Source organism: Triticum aestivum, chromosome 1B, assembly GCF_018294505.1.
Source record: "Triticum aestivum cultivar Chinese Spring chromosome 1B, IWGSC CS RefSeq v2.1, whole genome shotgun sequence".
Classification (NCBI taxonomy): domain Eukaryota; kingdom Viridiplantae; phylum Streptophyta; class Magnoliopsida; order Poales; family Poaceae; genus Triticum; species Triticum aestivum.
Window position 1 is genome coordinate 402422796 of NC_057795.1, and position 5917 is coordinate 402428712.

Here is a 5917-nt window from a genome sequence, read left to right on the forward strand (position 1 = left end):
GAGATAAGGATGAACGAGTCAAGGCCTTATCTCTAAATATGGAGAGAGGTGCGGGTTCTTTTGTAAAATTGTCATAGTTGGCTTTCTATCTGTCAGATATAGATCGGACGGTCTATATTACAAGATGGCAGGCACACCATCATCACCAACTCCGTTTTCTATAAGAGTAGAGACTAGGGAGTACTAGTAAGGACATCATCTACTGCCTAGTGTGCTACTCCTGCGCTCCATTCGGCGGCCGCAATGTCCACTACAGCCACTCCCTCCCGCGCTCCATTCGGCGGGTGTTGTTGAAATTTTGGGAGCGCACTCTCATGACTGCTGGCAGCCACGACTTCACCTACAACGACTTCTTCCCCGACCTCGGCAATCTCTTCTTCAACGACATGGTCGATAACCTCAACGCCAATGGTGCTGCTCCCGTCGGACCGTATGTGTTTCTGTCCTTCCTATTTGAAATCATGGTAGAATTCATGTTTCTACTCTGTATCCTACTACTATGCTAGTCCACATGATTAGTTTCATCTGTGTTATAGCTGTCATGATTTATTTTGTGCTTATTCAGATTAAATCTCGTAGTAACTTGCTCATATATTCAACTGGCGCAACGTCCCCTACAGCCATTCCCGTTTCATGGACAGCCTGGTCGATGCCTCCAAGGAGCCCTTCGTCTACTTCTATGAGTGCCCGATGCCATTTTGGGGCTCGCAGGCGGACATGGTGCATCACCTCACGGATGCGTGTAGCAGTCACTACTGGCCCTTGGCGGAGAACATCAAGTACGAGACGTGCTACCCGTTCACCATGCCAGAGTAGCTGGAGGATCACCGCCACCTGCTAGTCTCGGAGGAGGATGGCAACGTCTTCCTCTTGATCGTGGGCATCGACGAGGCCCGCACAGGCCGGCGCCCCATCTCTGTAGTGTGCGTCAGGGGCGACGCCGCTAACGCTGACACTGACACGAGGCCGATGTACGGGTGCGTGCTCAGTGTTACTACCCCTCCGGGTCACGTGGGCAGCGACACTGGCTACATCAAACTAACTTGGACTCTGCGGAGCTCGGACTTTCCCGCCGATGTGGACTTGGAAAACCCATGGTCTTATTTACCCGCCAACGTGGTGCATGGGGACTCCAAGGAGGTTCACCTGGACATACGCATTATCAAGTTAAATGTTGATCATTAGTCTTCGCTCAATGTAATCCGCTGTTTAAGCATGTGGAGACTTCAATGCATGATCTTGCTCTATTGGAGTATCTTTTTTTCGCATATGAATAAAAGTGTATCCGTTTATGGTTTAGTCTAGAATCTTCCATGTATGAACTTTTACTACAATACTGGTGAAAGACTTACTATGAACCATTTCTTACATCTCCTCTGCTCTTTCCAAGTCATCCTGATTTAATCCCTCCGTCTAGGTGTATAAGGGCATGGTTAATACTTAATAGTATAGCCAACGGTTGACTACAAGAAAGTGCCATGTCATCTGTAGCCAACATGTATAACAATTGATACTCAACAACTAATTCTTAAAGATCATTTCTTGCAAAGCACAATAAGTGTTATTTCTTCACAAGTTTTGGATGCAGGTTGAACGCTTTTGTTTGCAAAAGATACCTTTTTATCTATTTCACCCGGATGTTTGTGAGCTCTAGAAATGAAATAATATCCGAAGAAACCTATCGATACCTGTTACACATTAGATGACCCCCACATCCTTTGTCAAAATAAACAACTCCCCGATCAATGCATTTCACTCTTCCGTGCAACACACGGGCACCTTACTACTATAGATTAGTACAACCAAAAATTGAACTAACATTATATATAGTACGATAAATGTTGATGCATGTCACCTAAAATTATATCATTCAAAACTATGTTCAAATACGAATCCAACACTATAGTTTTTGTTGACATGCACTAACATTTTGTCAGTTAAATCTTTAGTCAAATTCAATGGGGGACTAATAAACCACGACCGATGTAGTACAAGTGTAGAGGGCGGCACTGCACAGGAGTCTCACCCTGCTCGTGGTGCGGCAGTAAAGCCGTCATATCACAAAACCAACCACTGCCAGTAATAAGTGGCCTGGTAAAATAAACGGACAAGCAACCATCACATCCCTCCGTCTTTTTTGCATTTCATCTCTCTGCATTTATTTTCTCCGGTTCATCTCGCGCACTCAATCCCTAGCCACTACTCCTAGTATCCGTAGCTACTACTCCTAGGGCCAGTTCTTTTGGCGGCTTAAAAAATCTCTTCCCCAACTTTTCCCATAAGACTAGTCATAGTGGAGAGTAACATTAAGGCGCCTCACTCATTTATTTGGGCTTCTAAACTACTACTATTACTCCCTTCATTTTTATATACAAGGTCACAAACTCAAATTATAGGTACCAAGATAAAAATCAATGTGTGCTTTACAAGTCAATTTATTTTTACCGGGTTAATTAATAGGGTGCATGCACATTAGAAGAAATTTACTGGCCATGAGAGAGGAAGTAGATGAGTTTGTCATTATCATCCACTACATGCATGCTAGTAATTAAGCCATGTGTTACTAGTACGAGGAAACATCATTAATATTTGTCTCGATTACTGTTGGTGGACTTGTATAGATGCAAAATGTATTTTTTATAGTGGCCTTGTATACAAAAATGGAGGAAGTACCTTCGTCCTGGTTTATTCGTCACCATTCTAATTTGTGGTAAATTTTGACCGAAGATTGAACTGATAAAATGTTAGTGCATGTGACATCACAAACATTTCATTAGTTAAATTTATGATCAAAATTTGACACAGATTACAATGGGGACCAATAAACTAGGACGGAACTAGTAGTAATGGGATTACTACTAATCTATAAGCCTAAACAAAGTGGCCCCTAGTACTCCTACTAGTAGTACTAGTACTAAAGTTGGAATTCCAATTGCACGGCACAACTTGTTAGGCAAAAAATTCGATACAGGGTGTAGGAAGCGGTTTGGGAATTTGCATGTCTTTCCGACCAGTGAGATACTCCGTACAAAGTACGACAGAGAAATAACCACAGAGAAGGAAGCTAAAAGTAAACAATCAAACGAGCATTTTTGCATTTGTTTTGCATTGAATCGTTTCACAAGCTTGACTAGTGCTATTTTTTTACTTTTACAAAAACCGCATCGTAATGTTAAAACATGCATTTGCCCATACATAAGTAATAGTAGTACTCCCTCCGTCTAGGTGTATAAAGTCTTCCCTCCTTCTTGGTCACGGTGCACAACCAAAGATGACTTATTCACCTGGACGGAGGGATTAGCACAGTCTGCAAGCATATATAGAGAGAGACGTGTAGTGCGATAGTATATAGTACTAAAGTTTGTGCTGTATGCACCTACTTACAGAATGCGTACAGATACACAAGGTTTCCAAACTTTCCCTCTTACATACTTAATTAAGGACGCTAATAATTCCCGAGCGTTCGGGATTTATCATTTGCGTCCTAAAACTAATGAGATCACCTTACGAAACTAAATTATACTCCTACTAAAAGCCACGACGCTCGTAGGAGCACTTGCAGCGCGCCACGAGTGCCCTGGTGCGCGGCCGTTTCCCAGTGCGCCGACACAATGCCTCTTCCTCAGCCTCGCAACTCGCGAGGTGCTGATTGGAGGCTTGCCGGTGGGCGAGCGCGATCTCACTGGTGTGGTGATCCGGCGCCAGCAGATACTCCTCCTTGCTGGAAGCGTGCACCCGGTCCACGTACCTCCAAGCTTAGATGAGGCGCTTGGGCCCGACTGCACTCAGGGCTTTGGCACGGGCGTCTTCCGCCACCCTAACAGCCCTTGCACGAGCCCTCTGCCAAAGAGCCAATTGCATGACTCTCTCGGACGCGACATAGACCTACCAGGCAGCTTGCCCCACGACGCGCTTCTCTTCCTCGACCTTCTTCTCCGCCTCTATTTTGGCGTGCTCTGCCGGCGGCAAAGCCTCCCACATGGCGACATCCATTTCTTTCCAAAGCTCCTCAAGGCTGGGGGGCTCGGCGGGCGGCGCGGCGTTCTCCTCGTAGCGGGGAGCCGACGCGTCCTCCGACGGGCGTGCTGGCGAGATTGGGAACGCCGACGCGTCCACCTCGACGCGTCGTGGCGAGGAGTGGAACAACAACGCGTCCTCCTCGACTAGTGGTGGCGAGGAAGGGAACGGCGACGCGTGGCCGTCTGGGCAGTGCAGCGAGGGGCACCTAGGGCTTGGGAGGGGCGATGCCATGGAGGTCGACATGAGAGGGAGGGGGAGGAGATAGCGATGAACGTGAGCGTTCTTCCGAATGCCGTGGGAGGTGTAGTATTTATAGCGAGCAATGGCACACCTACGTAAGATATGGACTGAGCTGCACAGACTTAACTGCAGGTCCAGTTGTGTCACTGACAAGTGGGCCAGACCCTTGTTGGGCCCATATGTGAGTGACCCAATGCACCTGCAGTTAAGTAACTGAAGCAGTGTCCCGGAAGATATGTTGTGTGATTAACGTAACAACTATGTGGGCATATTTGTTGGAGTAAATTACGGGGGAGGGAAGGGGTGGAAATATTGCTGGTCACAACGGATTGGACGAGCGTGGGGGGAGGAGAGTCATGCATGCAGAAATTTTTCACAGAGGGTGGAGTGGTGGGACCGCCGGAGGGAGAAGGAGAGTCTGGCAGGCATATTGTTTCCACACATGGAGAGGAAAACATCTGGAGACGAACGGGCTTCCTGTAGGTATGGGGAACGATGCATAATAAGTCATCTTGTATGCCGGGCGAGGTATAGTCGCAAGTCATTAAAAACATACACGCCCCACACATGTTCATATTTCAAGGTGCACTAAATTATTGCATGCGATTATTAAGGTTGTCCATAATGGTGGTATCTTAGCTGGTATCATGCACACAGGAATATCAAACATGCTGATGTGGCAAAGAATTAAAGAAGAGAGGGGGGTGTCGGTGTCAAAACCAGCGGATCTTGGGTAGGGGGTCCCGAACTGTGCACCTAGGTGGATGGTAACAGGAGACAAGGGACACGATGTTTTTACCCAGGTTCGGGCCCTCTCGGTGGATGTAAAACCCTACTCCTGCTTGATTAATATTGATGATATGGGTAGTACAAGAGTTGATTTACCACGAGATCAGAGAGGCTAAACCCTAGAAGCTAGCCTATGGTATGATTGTTGTTCGTCCTACGAACTAAAACTCTCCGGTTTATATAGACACCGGAGAGGGCTAGGGTTACACAGAGTCGGTTACAATGGGAGGAGATCTTCATATCGTATCGCCAAGCTTGCCTTCCACGCCAAGGAAAGTCCCATCCGGACATGGGACGAAGTCTTCAATCTTGTATCTTCATAGTCCGAGAGTCCGGCCAAAGGTCATAGTCCGGCCATCCGGACACCCCCTAATCCAGGACTCCCTCACTAGCCCCTGAACCAGGCTTCAATGACGACGAGTCTGGCGCGCAAATTGTCTTCGGCATTGCAAGGCGGGTTCCTCCTCCGAATACTTCATAGAAGATGTTTGAACACAAGGATAGTGTCCGGCTCTGCAAAATTAAGTTCCACATACCACCATAGAGAGAATAATATCTGCACAAATCTAATCTGCTGACGTATTCCGCAGCGTGACATCATGCCACGACCAAGCCTTTATTCGAGTCGTTTTACTGTTCCACCTCAGCGCGTTTAGCGAGGTGGTTTCTTTGGCACGTCTTGTCAAAGCAGAGATCGTGTCCCCTTATTCCGGGATTCTCATCAATACGGGCGTGGGTGACCCAACCGCGCCATTAACCGCGGCGCTTAGGAGATAAGCGAGTTTTATTAGGCCGGTGGGGGCTCGTAGTTTCGGCCGCCCATATAAGGGGATAAGGATCTACCCTTTCCATTTACGCCTTCTTCCTC